The following is a 19,156-nucleotide window of genomic DNA, read 5'->3' as shown; positions in this document are numbered from 1 at the left end:
CTCTTATCTCGGAAGCTGTACATTTTCCGTTCTATTCGATTTCTTCCAATAAATCTTACATTTAACTAATGTGGTTTATGTTAAAGTTCATTGCATCCCTCAGACTATACATTTTGAATCAGAAAACTGCAGTTCTCTGCTTCAATACATAAGTACACTGTTGAGTTTTTGTTTTGTTTTCGGTGGGCCTGGGGCTGAATCGTGCATGGGCTGCAGCAGTGTAACACCACCTCCCATGTTTGTTTTGCTTCGAAGATATGCTCATGGGAACACTTCTAGATCAAGAGGGGAGGCCGGGGAAGGGGGCATAATCTCTGTGCGCTGTTGGTTTAAATCTGATGGCACATCATGAACACGAAAGGAGGAGGAGTATGGCTCACACCAAGATTAGTCAAGGAAGAACAATGCTGTACTCTCGAAGATAGAGATATAGGCTCTCATCAGCATAAACGTTTTTCATCCTTCCACCACCCTCTGATAGCAAGGTCAGGCCACTCCTCCCCAGTACTACGTTCCAAATGTTTTCAGTAAAGCACATGGTCAGTAATGCTGTTCAAGTCACCCTTTTGGAAGCAGTGGAGGATATCCTCAGCACGCAGGTTTCTCTTCCATTAGTCTCGCACTGACCCGCTAGCTCACAGTGAAGAAGCAAGGCATCACTAGAATGTGACTTAACGCGTGTGGGTATCCCTACAAAATATCCCCACCAAAAATATCGCCGTACATATGGCCGTTTGTCTTGCCATAGGTGATATTTTTGGGGGGCATTGTTTGTGGGAGCGGGGTGTGCGGGGGTGTCCGCTGCACATTTTAAAATTATGTAGGGGTTGCAGGGGTGTCCCCTGCAGGGTCCAGGGGTCAATATCGCCGCAAAAATATGGCGATATTTTTGTATCGCAATATTTTTGCGGGGATATCAACACATGGAACCCAGGTGTGGCACTCCAGTGTCTAGTAATTCCCCAATTACCTCACTACCTGCTGTCCCCCTCTATTCCCCTTTTATTGCTGTACTTAGTTCTCTACATTGGTTGGCAGCGGGTCAACTAATCGAATTTAAAGCTCCCATGATTGTGCAATGTGTGAACGGATTGGCCCCCCATATCTCGCAAGTAAGATTTCCCTTTACATCCCATGAGATCACTCAGATCCGAGGATAAAGAATTGATACAGATACCTTCATCCCGCTATGTTCAAAGAGGGGACAGATGCTTTTCTGTTTATGTACCACGATTGGGGAACTCTGTCCATGGAACTGAGAAACATGACTTCCCTGTTCTTATTTCGTAAAGCTCTAAAAGCCATGTAAGATCATAGATTCCAATGATCTTATCAGCACTACATCATTTCATATGCCGTATGCTTGCTAATGTGATCAGAGCCCAAATGCAGTTCATTCTGCCAGTTGCGTGCTATACAAAAATACAAACACAGACAGAAGCATTTTCAAATCCCAGTCCGATGTGGCTGAGGTTTGAAACAGCAAGTTTAGGCCTGCTCAATTCAATCAGGCTTCCTCTCTACGTAGGGTTACTTGAGCACATCTGCAACTGCTCAGATTCATTGAATACATGTAGTATGTGCCCAAGCTACAAAGGGTCCCACGATTGATTCAGAGTTGACTTCCAAAACAAGATAGGTTCCAAATAAGGTAAGTTCCACGGCTAGGGAATGTCAAGGGCAGGAAGGGGTCAAGACAGACTGTGTCTTGCACCAGTACAGGCAGAAGCAGACAGGAACACAATCAGGCACCTTTAAAGCCCCTTCACAGGCGTCTCTGCCTTCCTTGCAGAGCAGCAGCCTATAGAACTGTATTTCCCAGCAGCTGCTGGCCCAGGAACTACAGCCGACAAGCCAATATGGGTGTGACTCGCCTACGCGCATGCACGCACAGCAGGCACAGGGCTTGTGCTCCAGACACCGACCCAACAAGACGTGCCGTGAGCAGCTCCAGCCCAGGAAACACACGCGAGGGGCCACACCCTACCAGAAAGCCTTTCCGGCGCCTCGTCATGCAGCACCTCAGAAGCTTTGCGGGAGCAAGGGGACGTGCAGGGGGGCCCAGCCCCACCCATTTATTACATTGCACTACTTACCTGGGGATTTACCATAGTGTCAGCTGCATCGGAGAACTTACCTTAGTCTCCACTGCATCTGGGACCTACCATAGTCTCTGCAAGGAACGCCACATTGCCACACGCGGGTAGTCTTGTGTGCCTAGGCTCGACCTGTGCTGCATGTAGATTAGCTTAAGCACATGGATTAACTGTGTACCCCCTAATAATACTATTGACAGCCAAGCAGGCATGTGTAAAGCCATGTGCGGCAATTGTTTTCTTGGGCACTAAATGTGTTTTTTTTTTTTTGCAGTGTTATTCTGTTACCACAAGACAACCCAAGTCTGGGAGCTGCAGGAGCAACAGGGGACACTCCGATCATCAGAAGTCAGAGCAAAGTGTTCTACTGTTATGTACTACCATAAATGCACTCTATGCACTGTGTGCTCACCAGGGGAATCGCATGCATGTGTGCAAGGCTGTGTGTGCCAGGATGTTTGCAGAAGTGTACATTAGGTAGTTCTTTCCTAACTACCCCCTACCTGTCCATTCAATGTCCTACTTCCTCTTTCTGGTTACCCTGAAAACCCCATACCCATCCAACCATCGAGGCCCCAGCCCTCCTTCCATCCTGGGATTGCGGTGGCCTGTGTAAGCTTAGAGTTCCCGAAACCGCAGAGGGTGTAGGTTGGTTCGTATCACTCCTGAGCCTCGGAGCTGTGGACCCTGTCAGGGAAGTTTCAAACAAAGTAAGTTCCATACTAGATATGTTCCAAGGATCAATGTGGTTTTGCAGTGACGCACTTGTTCTCTCTCTGTGTTCCCTTTTTCCACGCTGGTCCAGAGAGGTGTAGTTGCAGGTACAGGATTAAGAAGTGGTACCAGAGGTAAGCATTCTGATTGTGGGGAGTGCTAAGTATTGGGTGAAGGTTGGGAAGGACCTCACACAAGCTCTGGATACGAAAGGGCCACTGTGCTAGAACTCCCGTTCCTTCTTGCAAGATCCAAAATCCTCCGGTGCAGTATTCAAAGGCATCAACACTAAAAGTTCCCCTTGACGTACCCTTATTCGGGGACCCCATAAATGCCCCCACTGACTCCTTCTAGCACTGTTTATGTGTGAAAGTACTCTGGATCCCACAACTGCACGTTGTCTACCATCATGTCAGTAACTTGTGGTGGGTGGTGGTGTTTGGCCAGACTGGGAATGTGGGTACTCTTTTGCAGGAGGTGGTATTCGGTCAGGCTCAGAAGATTCCATTACATTGTCATACAAACCAACACCTGGTAGCGTCCACTGTAGTACATGCATGATAACTCCACAACTGATCAACTTTGCACTCCTGCATAGTCCATATAGATATACAAACACAACACCCACTTACAGCATCCGAACTCAACCTACATGGGAGACATTACTGTTCCCCCATCATTGCTGTCTTAAAAAGCAAAACTTGCCCTGTCTACGCACATAAAATCATAACAAATTACACACATCACATTCAACATTACCCATCAACTACTCTTTATGCACACTGGTTCACTTACATTGCTTGCCATTTTCCAACCAATTTTGAGCAGTATACATTCTTCATGGCTTATGCTAGCAATTATGCACACCTCCAGAGGAAACATTGCACCACAGAAGGCTCTTTCTCTTTCTGATAAAAAAAATGTCTTTGTCCACACACGTACAATTCAGCTTCTTCCAACTCCCTTATGCACCAATACTGTGGATGTCTTAAATGTAGCATGAGAAGTCGTACCAATGCACAGCAAATACATATGTCTCATGCGTGTTTTGCGCTGGTCTATTGTATTCATGATTTCATGTTGGGCTTGGGTTTAGCCTAGTCTGTTGCTCAGTGGACTAATACATCCACTGCAGGAGCCTGTGTTTGAACTCATAGTCACAGGTTCGAATCCTAGCAGGTCCACTCAGTCCTTCATCCTTCTGAGGTCGATAAAATGAGTACCATTAAGTTGGGTAACAATAAACATCTGTTATTAGCGCCAAGATGCCCCTTTGGGGGTGAACATGCACTTTACAAATACACCTGTTGTGTTACTTTATGGTTCTATGTGTGTTGTGTCACAGATGGCTCAAGAATCACTCATAGTCGTAAAGATGGTTCAAGGGGGTTTATTAAGAGGTGTGTGGTCCCTAGGACTGCCCCCCTGCCCCCTCTCGTCTGTTTCACCTTCCTCCCTAGCCCAGACATCCTTATGCCCAGGTTAGTTCTAGCAATTGTTTCTTCCTCAGTATGCTAAAACACAATATAAGCTGTGGTGATGACCTAAACGCTCTTGGCCATATCTCTCTAACCTCACTCAGGGACTCCCTAACTTTCCCTACTGTATCCAGTTGTTGACAATCTAATGCATTAGGGAATATGCCTTCCAGCTATCCGGTTCAATTAGCTTTTGAGCCTGCCACGCTCACTCTCCCGTCTCCCTTTTCTTCTCTGTACTGCTTAACACTCTTCCAACTCTACCACCTCCTCTCTTATCTCTTTCCTCTCCTCTATTCTCCCTCTAAATTTTCTCACTGTTTCTAGGCCTCTAACACACTACCTCTTCCTCCTCCACGTGACTACTCCCTCTTTCCCACTACTACTCCCATCATCCATGCTATTGCTCACCTCCACCCACTACTGCTCCTCTCCTCCACACTACTACTTCCCTTCTCGACACCACTACTCCACTTCCCCAAACTACAACTACTCCCCCCTCCACACTACTATGACTTACTCCTCCACGCTACTACTCCACCTTCCAAAGTACTACACAACCACATTCCTTTCACTAGATAACATTTGCTTCACAGGCACTCATTACATTAGCCGTGCTACAAACGCGCTACCCCAAACACGCAGACTCAGACTGCAGAACAACATTCACTGCTACAGCTTTCCTTTGCTTCTTTCAGCCCCCTGCTGCTCTCTTTGTCATCCGCCATCTCTGTCCTCTGATTAAATCCCCCTACCCTACAAGACTTGGACAACTCTCTCTGTCCAATCTAGCCCTATCTTTCTCCCGTGGGACATGTATGGTAATGAAAAGTTAAAAGAAGAGGCTATTCCCTGCCCACTTTCTCCATGTGGGATTGCAGCATACTGGAAGGCCAACGTTCATGTCCATGTTTCGCAATCCTGTTCCATGGGGTCTCCCAGTAAGTCTTTCTAGGGAAGGCAGGTCTCTCTCCCTTTTCCCAGGTGGTCTAGATGGTCCTTTGGCTGCACACGCTTGTTTGTGTGATTTGGGAGCTCTGAGAGGCTTGTGGTATTGCTGCTGAGTTGGGAATTGGTCTTTCTCTCCCTCTGCTGAGGCTGGCTGCAGCGCGTCTGCTGCATAGTATGTTCACCTGTGGGTCTCCATCTTGCCTTTTCTCTTGCTTTTTCTCTTTCTCTTTTTCCTTTCTACTTTTCTCTTTCTCTCTAGCTCTCTCTATTTCTCTTAACCTCTCTCTAGCTCTTTCTTTGGCTCTCTCTAGCCCTCTTTCTCTCTCTAGCTCTCTATTTCTCTCTCTAGCTCTCTATTTCTCTCTCTAGCTCTTTGTTCTTCTCTCTCGTCTTCTTGTTCAGGCACGATGTTTCTACAAAATACAAAAGAACACTGGTGAGCAATGTGTCACGGCATGGCATGAGTGCAGAGTGGTCTGCATCTAAACATTTTGTCACAAGAGGGGGGACATGTGGGGACCCTCTCTGCTGACACTTTTCACCTCAGAGGTAGGACTGGCACTGGATCCTGCGCTAAAAGGCCTCTCCCCTATGGGTGAGAGGGATTCCGTCCCCTCTTCACAAGGCCAGATCAGTGGCATTGTCATAGTTGCCATGTCAAGTTTGCCAAGTCTTCCCATACCCAGTCCAAAACAAGCTCATTGGTGAAGAGGATTAATTAAAGACCACAGAAGAGGAGTGCATATCTTTTTTATTAATTGTGTGATGACCTTTTCCAACACACATACAACACAGTAAAATATATCAATGTGAAATACCTTACACATTCACAAATGTCTTCATTATTTTACCAAAACAAAATACTATAAATATCACACACCAACAACATATTTGCTATGTCATTAACTTTTTATTTTCCCTTTACCAAAACAGGATGAAGTGCAATCAGGAGATCCCGGAAGACTTTGTCTTACCCTATCCACCAGGTGACGGCCTGCCTAGAGAAGGTTCTATAATTGATTATTTAATTGTTCCGGCCATCTACTAGTCATACATCTTGGATATGATGTTTATTAACTGCCCCAAATGTGACCAGCCTCTCCTTGAACTAATGCTGCATCTAGGGTATAAAAGATGTGCTAATCATTTGTTATATTTGGAGGGAGAACTTGTAACAAGTAGGAACAAAATAAGATGGGAAGAATTGGCCAAATTTGTATAGGAATGCATATCTTGCAGGATACCATGGAAGATATACTTGGGTGCTTGCAGTAGGACTTGTAGCATAAGATCACAATACATAATTTTGATAATCTCTTAAATGTCTGTTTTTATTGTGGTAGTTGCAGCCAGATTTGCCCCTCTAAATGCTCCTTTGAACTGCTGGGGCTCCACAGAACACGGGGGCACTATCTATGCTTAAGTAAATCAAATATATGCAAAACACCACCTTTTAACAGCGTCCATCACCACTTCCAAAGCATTGAGGAGCGCTTGGAGGCACAGAACTTCAATGTTCACTGCATGTCAAAATAAGATTAGTGCAGAGAGTGGCAGGGACTGTAGAGGGAAACTGAAAATGTGTACACTTTCAAGGTAGCAGTTAGAAGCATGTTGAATTGGATTATAGTTGTACAATGAGAAAGGCCTATGCATCAGAATGCAGTTTGGAACATGTTTCGGTTCATGCTCTCAGCTTGCAGGAGCAAGGTCTCAGCTAGTTAAAGAAGTCAAAACAAACCCTGCAAATCCTCCATGGCATGAGATTTGCCTCGCACAGCAAGCACACGGCTTCAGTTGGACATTTTGATTGCAGAGTTTAGTTCAATTTGATGAAAGACTCGGACAGGCCTCAAAAGGCTGCAGGCAAGAACTACTGCTGTATGCTAGAATAAGTAATGTCCATTTCTTGAACCAAGCATGGTTCACCTTGCAATTATTTTTCAAAGCATGCAGCTCACATACCTGATTGCCCAGAATAAAAGAATAATAACCTGTCCAGGGGGCATAGATACGGTTAGATATCATTAAAAGGAAGTGCATAAAACTTCAGGGAGAGGAACACAACACTGAATCTTTTGATGTGTCGCGGAGGAGATGGCCAGCCTAACGGGTTGTCAGGTTTAATGTCACTGGGAACAGATGATTAGAAGGCGGTTTCAGATGAGGCTTAGATGGGAGTCCAGAGAGGTCGCAAAGGGAAGAATATCGAATTAAAAAAACCCAGGCAAGGTATTGTTTCATGTATCTTCACCCCGAGGGAAGTCCCTTTCTTCAGAGCAAGAGGTTGCCAGATTGGGCTAAGAAATACAGGTCAAATCGGGTTAATGCCTTAGGATCAAAATCCATTCAACAGGTGAAAAAGAATGAACCAAATAATGATAGTTTGATAGTCCTTGCAGAGAAAGAAGAAGACAAAGACGAAACAGAAATGTGTGAACAATGGGACAATATAAAAAAGGTGAGAAATAAAAGAAAACAACAATTGGCTGATGATGTTGGAGAGGATCTAATTCAAGTCGCCAAAGCTAAAAATGCCCACTGGTTCTGGAGATTAATTGCGACGGGCATCAATCCCAAACAGAACCAAAGTATCAAAACAAGTGTGCCAGCCCATTGCCGGGTGGAACACTAAAAGGGCATCATCCTGGGGGTGGAGGTGCCAATAACCAAGCTTTACTTAATCATTTGTTTAAAGAAGTGCTAGAGTATATTGCTTACTTGATGGAAATTCATAAATCTTTGGAAGTTCTCTCCACTTGCATACAAATAAATTGATGTTGACAAATATATGACATACAATTGGAACAGTTTATCAAGCCTTCAACATTTCACTGTGGAAAACCCATGTGCATCTCCAGTGCAAATATACACTGTATCGGCTCCATTATGCATTTCACCGGGAAAACAAATGCACACTCATTGGAGCAATGTATCAAGCAATCTTTTCCCGCTCCAGCAAGTGTAGCTGTAGATGGAATGTTATAATTTCTGCAACCTGAATGTGATTTGCAGCAAAGATATTGACCATCACATGTTAAGCCGACTGAGTACATTTGATATTAAGCAACCAACAGTCACAGAAATGTGGGGTCTCGCCTCCATTCAGGATCACCGCCCCTGTGACAATTGTCTTGGTACTCTCACAATGCAAAGCACAGAAGCTGAAACCGGTCTTAAGAACATAACTGCAATACAAATCGGTAGTGTACTCCATCAAATTCCTACCCAACAAGCCTTAAATAAGGAAGATATGAAAATGGACTGTAAATGTCAATTGCTGTAAATGTAACACTCTCATAACCTCTCCGTAGTATAGACTACATTGAGTTAAGAGACACAGATGCTGATTTAAAGTGAGCAGTGCTTCGGAAATTTCAGGAAAACGACACACTACGACAGACAATGCTTTACACTGTTGCGAACGACAACTGTTTTTTTCATATCAAAAGTATAGAGAGGACACAGAGAAATTACATAAATAAAATTAGGAAGATTTATTTAGCGGAAGGAAAGTGAAGGGTGAGTGGCCAATGTTGGAGTGGCTAAATAAAAATACCAGCCTATTAACATTCATAGTGTCAAACGGAAAATGATATTGTACCTCCTATTGCAGCAAATATATGTATATTGGCCTACGCCAAGCTGCTTGTAAGCCGCTTGTGGAAGAAATCAGTGTTGCAAGGTCCTGACCTTAAAATCAATGTAAGCCGCCATTTTAGGTCAATCCTCCATTTTAGGTTTGCTTTGTAAAGTCACCCTGTGAGTTAAAATGGTGGACGATGTCATTCCGAAATACAACATGGCCGTCTTGACATCTGTGTGTAATTAATATATAACTTGCCTGCAGGCCACTTGTTGAGGTCGTGAACTGAGACCTTGTCCTTCGTTGACCTGTGTGTAAAGGATTACTCGTGCAATGAAACTAATCCGCGAGCATGTGTTAAAAACAATGTATTCAAATACTGAACTAAGAACACTTGTTTAACTACATTGTATTAATGTTTGAGAAGACCTGTATGGGAAATCCCAAAACACACAGTTGCCGTGTAGGCTTGTTGACGTATGTATTAAAGGCAAACTAGTTACATGTGGATATGCAAACTCGGCATGAACCCTATATCAGCAATGCATTAGAGGAATATTAACCCGAAGTAGGGTTGGACATCGTGTTCGCAAATAGTATAAAAGAGCAATGAATTCTAATGTACAGCGTCTCTCACTGAACACACTGAACCACGCTGGAGTTCGTTGTGTTGTACTGAGGGCCGATAGCTATCTGTTTCTTTTCTTGGTAAACTGTTCAGTATAAAATAAAGTACTTTCTATGTTCCTTTTCAACCCGTGTTTGGTGTATTTCCTTTTGGGGTACTCAGCCTTGATATTTTGATTTTGTTTTCACAGTTGGCGCCCGAATAGGGACCCTCAAGATTGATGCCGGATTATCGAAGGTTGACCCTCGCTATGGGACCGGGATCGGACGGTGTGACAAAAAGGGGCCCCACTGAATGAGACGCAACACCTCAGCAGCGCTGCACGACCCGATCCCTGGACGATTAGCTTGTGGTCCGAGAACCGCATCTTGACGAGGGTCCACTTATCGAGACGGGCAGATTTGCCGAAATCACCACACACGAGGTAAGATTAGTTAGGTAAGATTCTTTGAAATCCGATCGGACCTCCTTAGGCTTGATCAGGTGAGTCGTGACCCGACTCTTAATATAATCCTCATAATTTGATTTTGGCGTATTGTGTCTGCAGACACAATTATTGACCAGGTAACACCAATAATTTGATATGCCTGGGAAATTGTCTACCTGCTTCAGGGCGTTATTCCGCAGTGATAGACAATCTTTGGAATTTAGCCATCCTGCACCACAGGAGGGGTCGCCGGCGTGTACTATGTACTGTAAGCATGGCATTGGAAGTATAGAGTTTAATGATATTTGGCACAGACAAACCAGACATGCCTCCAAACTTCAGTGGCCAATCAATGGTAGTTTTGAAATCCCTCATATTGAGTATTTAGAGTCAATTCTATTAAAGAAAAAGGCTAGACCTGCAGCATTTGATGTTTTGCAGAATTGGAAAAAAGAAGCGTTGCAGCAACTTAAGAGTAGAGAAAAATATGCGCGCCGTCATAAGACGAACGCCAAAAAAGCATTATTGTATGACCAAGATAAACATTCTGAATCGACTAGGAATATGGATAGGGCTTTCTCACTTGGAATACAGAACATGTATCCTTCTAAAGACCTTCATGTTTCCGAGGAATTCATAGACAAATTGTTAAATGAACGAAGGCCTGGTGCCTCTGCACCACCTCCGTATGTTCCTCTTCCTGCTGCTTTGCCTCTTCCTCCTGCTCTTCCTGCTCTACCTGCTGTTGTTCCGGTTGTTCCTGCTCCTCCTAATGTTCCTCTTCTTCCAGCTCCTCCACCTCTTCTTATCGCACCTGTAACAGTACCTCCATTGAATTTGCCTGCCCTCTCTCTTCCAAGTGGTCCTGTGCCGCTTGGAATCAAGGTGCGGGTTCAAAGGTTATCACTCGCAATACTGTACCACCAGAGAAGAAACGTGAGTTGATTGCATGAGCTAAACATTGTATGGAGAGGGACGACAAGCTAATGTTTTTGCCACACTTTATAATATGGATAATTTTCCTGAGAAAAATGTTTTTATTGAAGGTTTAGGGATTCATTTATGTGTAATGTGGGGCAAATTAAATAAAACAGATCTCCCGCAGGGGTTAAGGGATCTAAATACTTTTGCGTTTTCAAGAGGCACTGTGGAGAAAGTAAATGAGCATGTCGAGAGGTTATTTGAGAATAGAAAGGAGTTGGAAAGGTTACAGAATGAGGATGACGAGGGGGAAAGTACGTATGTACAGAAACGGTTCCTTCCTTGTCGAAAATCGATATCTGAGGAAGCACGAATTTGTACGAAGGACGCGGTTAGATGGATTTCAGATATATCAATAACTCCAGTTGAGGGATATGACACATATAGTCAGTATACGCCAGAAATGCAGAGGAAAGTGATACAGGTAATGATAGAGTACCTGCAGGATGATTGTGTAAAAAGAAAGATTAGTTGTCCCACAGAGTTATTGAGTATTTATAAGAGAGCTTTTTCACTTGACACTTCTTCGACTGCTTTAGCGCTCGACTTAGCTCTGTTGCTTAGTAAGCGTTCGGAGTCACCTACTTCTCAGTTGCCTATGAGAGAGGTTCCTCCGACATTTGTCCCGAAGGTTGAGATTGCGGCCGATGCTGCACGAGGTATAGTCGCTGTGAACATTCCTGCACATTATGTATCACAGTTTGTCCAGTCCCGTTCTCAAGACAGGAAGTGAATACTATTAGACAATCTGTTCCTGATATTAGGAAAAATCCGACAGGATTCTACAAAGAAATAGAGTTCATCTTGCAGTCGTCAGTGTTCACCTTAGGCGATATCGATTTATTATTTCCTGTACTCCAGCCCGTAGATTTGTGGAAACAAGTTAGGACTATAGACGATGTGCCAGGGTTGGGAGATACATGGGCGAATATAACTAGATTCGATGGAGAAAGGCCAGCTGGTGAAAGACCGCCCCAGGTCATACTAACGTTGCCTGATAGAATCATTACAAAATAAAAAAACATAATCCCGGAGAAAGAATTATTTGGGGCAAACTTACGGCCTGTGTCCAAGGGAGGTCTGAGGGTGCTACCGAGTTCTTTAATCGGTTCAAACAGGTATTCTCGGATTTCAGCGGACAAGACTTAGGCACAGAGTCTGGAAAAAAATTATTTGTGGACAAATTTGTGCGTGGATTTCTGCCTGACATCCAGTCACAAATGATGTCTCCTGAGAGCGCTTGGCAGGCGAAGTCCCAACAAGAAGTACTGCACATGGCTCAGTACTACGAGAATCGTGTCCACAATGAAAAAGATAGAGTTGAAAAACGAAAAGGCGATTTAAAGACTAAAGTACTATTACAGCAAATTGTAAGAGGCCCCAGAGGAGGTAGTTCGCAGATTAGAGGTCAGTATGTTCCGCAAGGGAATGTGCCCTTGGGTCCTGTGACAATTAACCAGTGTGCCTATTGTCGACAAGAGGGTCATTGGCGTGCACAATGCCTGTCCTTAGACAGAGGTCGAACAACACATTTGGGAATATGGGTAGACGATCCAGAGGTCGCCAGGGTGTAGGGGGCCCTGGTAGAGGTCAGTTTGCACAGGATCCTCAGCAACCTTTTTCGCAGGATAATCAGACTTTGAGTGTGGACACTAGGAACATATTTGATCATCCTTCTGCTGCACATCTATCTGAATAGCTTCCCTTTGATGATATTCTGTTTCGTTAGGATTGCCCGAAGCAGGGTTTGGAACCTATACCTATTCCCGTCTATCAGAAAGGTCCCAACGTTGAAATGTTAGTGGGAAATAGGAAACATCAGTTTTTGATAGATACTGGAGCACAGAAATGTTCCATTGATCATTCACGGGTTCCAAACATTCCACTGTCAGTGCAAACCAATGTTTCTGTAGGGTTTTCTGGCATGCCAGTTGTTTGTCCAGTTTCTTCACCGGTACCTATTTCTTTGGGTCCCTTTACAGACCACTGTCTATTCCTGTTGACTTCGAATTGTGGGGAGAATTTGCTGGGGTTGAACCTGTTAAAAGAATTAAATGCAGTGATTTATTGTTCTTCTGATGGAGTGCGCTTGACGATTTCACCACAGCGATTTTCTGTCTCGCAATTCTTGACTAGACCTTTGCCGCCAGAATTAATTAATGTACCAGAGAGCTTATGGGCTGTTGACGACAACGATGTTGGTGTTTTACAGATTGAGCCTGTTAAGATAGTTTTGAAACATGGAATTGAGCTGCCCCGCATTCCCCAGTATAACATTTCAGTTGTGGGCGAGCAAGCTTTGAAATGCATTGTTTCCGATTTTGTGCACCGCGGGGTGATTGAGGAAATTTCAGGAAGTTTGCGCAATAGTCCGATTTTACCCGTGTACAAGAAAGGCGATAATGCAATTCCATTCCGTTTCATAATTGATCTACGTGCCATTAATAAAGTCGTCACTCCACAATTTCCAATTGTGCCTGATGTGACGACATTATTGATCATGAGTCCAGCTACAGCTACTTACTTTAGTGTTGTGGATCTAAAGAATGCTCTCTTTAGTATTCCTATACACAAGGATAGTAGATATTTGTTCGCGTTCACCTTAGGGGGACGCTTGTTCACATTTACTCGTGCACCTCAAGGGTACACAAAGAGTCCTAGCATTTATAGTAGGGCTTTGAAAGAACAGCTTGATACCCTTGAATTGCCCTCTACTTGTACATTGCTTCAGTATGTTGATGACTTGCTTTTAGCTGCTGATTCTGAGAGCGCCTGTAAGGAGGGCACTGTGTTATTGCTTATTCATCTAGCTAAGCATGGTCACAAAGCTTTGCTTAAAAAGTTTCAATATTGTTGCCCGGAGGTCGCCTATTTAGGCTATCTCCTGTCAAAGGAGGGAAGAAGATTGACACCTCAACGTATAAAACACATTTCTGGCATGTCTGTCCCAAATACACAGAAGGAAGTTAGAGCCTTGATAGGTATGGCTTCTTACTGTAGGTGTGTTTCCTGAATTTTTCACTAGTGATCAAACCGATGTTGGCTTTGACAAAGAAGGGCATTTCTTCGCCATTGCTGTGGAACGCGAAACACCAGCAATCGTTTGCTTTGCTCAAGACTGCATTATGCTCTGCACCAGTTTTGGGCACACCAAACTATGAAAAGGCCTTTGTATTGTTTGTGCATGAATGTGATGGATGTGCTTTGGCTGTATTAAAGCAGGAACATGGAGGGAAGAATAGGCTGTGCGGTTACTTTTCTTCCACCCTTGGTCCTGTAGCATGCGCTTTGCCAAGATGTTTGCGAGCTGTCGCTGCTGCTGCTGGGTCTGTAAAAAAGAGCGAGGGAATGGTCCGAGGCCATGATCTAACCCTGATGGTGCCTCACTCTGTAGATGTTCTACTGAACCGAACCCAATCACAACACCTCACTTCTGCACGGTTGATGAGATATGAATTGATCTTGTTTGCTCCTCACATCCAAATTAAGAGGTGTTGTGTTCTTAATCCGGCTGAACTCCTACCTTTCCGGCAAGGTACTACTTGCGGCAATGAAGAGTCACATGACTGTCTGTATACTACCGAACAAGAGACAAAGGGTAGAATTGATTTGAAAGACACTCCTTTGGATAATCCGCAAGGAGAGCTGTTTTGTGATGGCTCTTGCTTCAAACTTCTGGATGGTACATTCACAGCTGCTTATGCAATCACCACATTAAGCACGGTTGTGGAAACCAAGAGAATCACGCATAACTCTGCGCAGGCCGCAGAGATTATAGCATTGACCCGAGCTTGTGAACTTTCCAAAGGGCTGGCAGTAAACATATATACTGATAGTCAGTATGCCTTTGGGGTGGTTCACAACTTTGGGAGACTTTGGTCAGAGAGAGGGTTCTTAACTTCGCATGGTACCAAAATCCAATATGGCTCCCTAATAGTACAACTGCTCTCAGCGCTTGCGCTCCCTACTCAGTTAGCCGTTATGCAATGTGCAGCACATCGAAAGATTACAGATGACATAGGAAGAGAGAATGCTTTCGCTGATCAGATAGCTAGACAAACTGCTACCAATCTCGGTATGGAGATGTATGTTTCGAGGGAGACTGTAAATGCTTATGCAATGTATGAGGGTGTTGGGTCTGTACAGGATATCCAAGCTGATGCCACGTTAGAAGAATCCAAGAGGTGGGCGGAAGGCTTGGGGCAACGTGATGATGATGATGGGTGTTGGGTGGACATAGTTGAAGGGAAATGGCTACTCCCTGACATGTATGTAATGATGATGGTCATCATGGCCCATGGTCCTACGCATGTATGTGCCCAGAAAGTAACAAAAATGTTAGAGAACATTTGGGCAAATGACAACATTTCAAAAATTGCCCAGCGCTATGTCCAGGATTGCTTGATTTGCCTACACCACAATGTGGGAAAGGGGACAGCAACTCCAAGGGGATGTTTTGGGCCACCCTCTGTCCCCTTTGAAGTCATCCACTTTGATTTTATTGAAATGGAATGGTGCAATAATATGAAGTACGTACTAGTGGTCATCTGTGCTTTTAGTAAATGGATTGGCTTTCCCTGTCAAAGATGCTACAGCCATGACTACTGCGAAAAACATGTTAAAGGAGTACTTCCCACGGTTCGGGCTACCAAGAGTCATCTGGTCGGGCAATGGTCCACATTTTGTCACTGCTGTAATTCTGCAGATATGTGCGGCATTGCAGAACAACAAACGATTCCATTCGGCCAGACACGCTCAGAGCGCCGGACTAGTAGAAAGATACAATGGTATCATCAAGAACAAGCTCGCTAAGACGTGTGCCGGCAATAAATTAAAATGGCCAGATGCCTTACCGATCATGTTATTATACATGCATACAACCCCTCAAACTAAGACTGGGCTCTCTCCATTTGAGGTGGTAATGGGGAGACCTGCCAATATTTGGAACCTTCCTAAATGTAGATCGTTAAAAAATGTTGAAAATGTATTACTTTCAGATTTTTGCAGCCAGTTGACTAAAAACCTGTATTTGATTCATCACCAGGTACAAGAGGCTTTACCTGTGTGATACGAGGGCCCGGGCCACAGCATACGGCCTGGAAGCTGGGTGCTCATCAAGCATTTGAACGCTCTTCCTGCCTTGCACCTCGCTGGCGGGGCCCATTCCTGGTCCTGTTGGTCACGCAAACAGCAGTGCGGGTTTCTGGAAGAAAGAATTGGATCCACACGTCGCACGTCAATAAACTTCCTCACCCTGTGCCACACAATACAGAAGAAACAGAACCCCTCGGTAACGCTGCAACCAACGATCCCAAAGCAGTAAATAGCGCTGAGAGTGTATTGGAGAATCTTTCTGAGCCCGTGAGCCTAGGGAAACCAGCTATTTTGTCTCCACACTCTCCAAAAGTTTTGCTTCCAGAAACTACTGTTTCAAATTCGCCATCTTCACTAGTCTCTGATACGTTGCTTCAAACGGGAAGTGACGATACATTGTTTGCGGATCAATCAGTACCTGTCTCGTCCTTTACAAATCTTTGATCTCCTTTAAGATGGCTCCGATAGGCAATAAGGATGCCATGCCTCCTTCTTACACTGTTAAACATAGCCCCGATTCAGTTTCTTTTTGCATACAGAGGAATGGTACTCAGTCAACGGGAGATTTTAAAGGTTGTGCCAACGTTGCAAATTTGACTGAGGAAGACATAACTTTGTATGTAGGCGAACCTGTCTACTTTGTTTGCGGTAAAGTAGCATTTCCATGGTTGCCCAGGGATTGGCAGGGAACCTGTTATTTAGGGATCCTGTTACCTGGGGTGTTTATAGCTAGTACAATAGAAGTTTCAAAGGCTCATCCACGGCGGGACGAGAACGGTGACACTCCAGCACAAATCTTGGGAGATATAGCAAAATCAGTTGTGCCATTTTGGGGACAGATAGCGAATTCCAAAGATATCAGAAGACTAGCGAGAGTACTGGAGAGAACCATCAACCGGACCACGGACATACTCTATAATATGACATTAGAACAGAAAGCGATAAGACTAGTAGTGCTTCCGCGCCGGATGGCATTCTGGCTGAATGTGGTGGAGTGTGGAAATTAGTGGGGTCTGCTTGCTGTATTTTCGTACCAGATTCCTCCCCAACTATCTTCAAGGCAATACAGAATCTGCACGTCCTTAGTTCAGAAGTGCATGTTCCCGAGAGAAACTGGGATCTTAGTGCTTGGTTCTGGGACTTCTTGCAATCTTGGTGTTGGAAGGTACTTTCGATCTTACTGATCATTTTGGGAATTCTGTTGTTCCTCTGTTGTTGTATTCAGTGTCTACCTAGTATATGTTCGATGCTAGAGGGATGTTGCGCACAATCGATAGGTGCGATAGGACATAAAGTGTATGCCCTAGATAAACCTTCCAAGGAATATGTGTTAAAAGAAATTTTAGCGAATGATCTGATGGCAATAGATATTTCTGACAGCGATCCGAAGTAGTTTAGCACTTGGCATAGGCCAAAAGGAGGATTGTCAAACGGAAAATTATATCGTACCTCCTATTGCAGCGAATATATGTATATTGGCCTGCGCCAAGTGCTTGTAAGCCACTTCCGGAAGAAATCCGCGTTGCAAGGTCCTGACCTTAAAATCAATGTAAGCTGCCATTTTAGGTCAATCCGCCATTTTAGGTTCGCTTTGTAAAGTCACCCTGTGAGTTAAAATGGTGGACGATGTCATTCCGAAATACAACATGGCCGTCTTGACCTCTGTGTGTAATTAATATATAACTTGCCTGCAGGCCACTTGTTGAGGTCGTGAACTGAGACCTTGTCCTTTGTTGACCTGTGTGTAAAGGATTACTCGTGCAATGAAACTAATCCGCGAGCATATGTTAAGAACAATGTATTCAAATACTGAACTAAGAACACTTGTTTAACTACATTGTATTAATGTTTGAGAAGACCTGTATGGGAAATCCCAAAACACACAGTTGCCGTGTAGGCTTGTTGACGTATGTATTAAAGGCAAACTAGTTACATGTGAATATGCGAACTCTGCATGAACCCTAGATCAGTAATGTATTAGAGGAATATTAACCCAAAGTAGGGTTGGACATCGTGTTCGCAAATAGTATAAAAGAGCAATGAATTCTAATGTACAGCGTCTCTCACTGAACACGCTGAACCACGCTGGAGTTTGTTGGGTTGTACTGAGGGCCGATAGCTATCTGTTTCTTTTCTTGGAAAACTGTTCAGTATAAAATAAAGTACTTTGTATGTTCCTTTGTAACCTGTGTTCGGTGAATTTCCTTTTGGGGTACTCAGCCTTGATATTTTGATTTTGTTTTCACAATAGTCACGGTTGTGCAGGAAAAATTAGCAAGAAAAGCAAAAGGAAAGACAATTATTATTAGTACGATGTAGTGTCCATGAATCTGGTATGAGCCCCATTCATGTGGGTCACCAACACGCATCTGGTCATCATGTAAGACTGTTACTCGCATCCTCACCAGTAGGGCTAGGAGAGTTGGCAATAGAGGGTGAAGCTGCATGGTCGCCATCACTTTCACGGGACATGTTGCAGAGGCTGCCTGCGGACCAGGTCATCCATGGCCCACTGGCCCTCAGTGTCTTTAGCTCCAATTGGCTTTGGACACAGAAATGAACAATTGCCATTCCATGTGTCAACACTATGAAATCTGATATAAGTTCCCTTGCACATTTCCATGCGCTGATGACTTGAAAACCTGGCACGAGCCTTGGTCGCCACGCCCATTTTCCTGACACAAACCCAGTCTCCCTCATTAATGCAGTTAGGTTTGGCCCCCCTTTTATGTTTCAGCATGTTTTGCTGACCTGTCATATTTCAATGCCCTTAGCTTGACGTTTCTGTTCTTTTTCCTCCTGATAAAGCCATCCGGCTTGAGCTTCATTCCTGTTAAATATCTCTCCAATTACTGTGAGGAGTGTTTAATGATGTACATTGGTGCACAACATCGCAAGCTCTCACAAATTCAGTCTTTTCATTGAAAGATAATTGAACTCCATTATCAGACACTGTTATCCTCTGATAGCTCCTGACTCGTAAAGGCCTTCTCCAAAAACCTTTTACAGAATTCATTGTCACTTTACAAATACTTTTCACACATTTGACTATTTTGGAGGATACTCCAAGACAGTAATAAAGTATTTGCAGTAATCAGGCAGAACATAGAAAGGCACAGCAATGTCGATCCCAATCTTCTGCCATGGTCTTTACTGGGAATGTTACTGGCACTCTTGGACACACCCTTGAAGTAGCAACTT

The sequence above is a fragment of the Ambystoma mexicanum genome, chromosome 1p, assembly GCF_040938575.1.
Source record: "Ambystoma mexicanum isolate Mex_15411 chromosome 1p, UKY_AmexF1_1, whole genome shotgun sequence".
In the NCBI taxonomy this organism is placed as follows: domain Eukaryota; kingdom Metazoa; phylum Chordata; class Amphibia; order Caudata; family Ambystomatidae; genus Ambystoma; species Ambystoma mexicanum.
Note: the sequence above shows the minus strand (reverse complement) of the source record.